At 39.2% G+C, this 1,366-nt stretch overlaps 1 non-coding gene across 1 annotated transcript; it reads right to left on the reverse strand.

Annotated features, from left to right (window-relative positions):
- Window positions 1-525: 525 nt before the first annotated feature.
- Window positions 526-711, reverse strand: LOC119472694. The gene has a single exon (XR_005201871.1). It is a non-coding gene; the product is annotated as a U2 spliceosomal RNA (small nuclear RNA).
- Between the last annotated feature and the right edge of the window lie 655 nt (window positions 712-1,366).

Here is a 1,366-nt window from a genome sequence, read left to right on the forward strand (position 1 = left end):
CAGCTGACCCAGAGGTGTCTGCCAAGCCAGGTCACCTCAGCCCCTTGTGAAACAGTAGTCAGCACAGTTGGGACTCACATCGTGTCACTGCAGGGAAATCCTTCCTTGCCGCAATCTCTCGCCCCTCACTCTCACAGTCCTGGGTTCACACTTTCCAAATAGAGTGCCAACGCTTTATATTCTTGCCTCAGGCTCTGTTTTCTTGGTTAAGACAGATCCAAACCAAAAGGACATAGAAATTGAAGAACAGCCGTGGGCATTCCTATTTCTTATACTATTGCAGGTAAGATGCCCTGAACAACCCCCCTGAATAAAACAAATAGTTGAATTCAAAGAAACTTATAAAACACATCACAGATCATTCATGAAAGCAAATAAATCACAAGGAACAAGGAGAGGGAAATCAAGAACCCCAGGAGACAAGCCATGCCAAGGCCAGCTTTCAAATCCAGGTCTTCTACAGAACCCTGCACATATTGAGCAAGTCTGACAGTGATAGCAGGCTCAGAGGAGAAGAAACAAGCCTGAGGATCTTCCCAAGGTGGGAAGCATAGAAGAGGACCCTTTGTAAAGCAGAAACTTCAAAGGGTAAGAGAAACATTTCATGCAATTGTACACAGACATGCAGGAAACATTCCTGTCTCAGCCCTAATATGAAACTGGTAAGAACAGATACTCCACTTGATCCTAGCCAAAAGGCCAAGACACAATTCAGCAGTAACACTGAGGAAGGACAAAAAATATTCCAAGAATTTATGAACTCAAGGCGGACTTCAATGAAGTTGATGATGCAAATTCAGTCTAACTGCATGTGGTCCAAATTTTAAGCTGATTTACTTACAAAAATAGTCCTATACTGGAGATACCCCTTTCCCCGCCATCCAGGTGCACAAGTTGAAGGAAATACAAATCTTTCTGGGGAAAATTGAGTCAAAGACTCAAAGAATTCCAACTAATATATTTACAAAGCAAATGAACAGTTTACAATCAAGAATAATAAGAACAAAGGAAACAAATTACCATAAAAGTCAATGTCTGAACAACAGGTTTATACAAAGATGAAGAGACAAACAGCGAACTGGAAAAAGATTCAAAGAAATTACATTAGAATGCAGTCCAGAGAAACAAGGAGACAGAACACTTAAAAACGCTGAAAAACCATGTAATATGGAAACAGAGAACCTATCATACATTTAAGTTTTTGAAGGAAATAACAGAGATAACACATGAGAGGCAATATTTGAAGAGACAATGGCTGAGCATTTTTCAGATACTTTAAAGATATTGAATAAATTCTTGAAAGATTCAGGGAACCCATTAAATCCAAAGGAGGATAAGTAAAATAAATTTACACCTAAATATATAA

Source organism: Cebus imitator, unplaced genomic scaffold (assembly GCF_001604975.1).
Source record: "Cebus imitator isolate Cc_AM_T3 unplaced genomic scaffold, Cebus_imitator-1.0 Scaffold112, whole genome shotgun sequence".
In the NCBI taxonomy this organism is placed as follows: Eukaryota; Metazoa; Chordata; class Mammalia; order Primates; family Cebidae; genus Cebus; species Cebus imitator.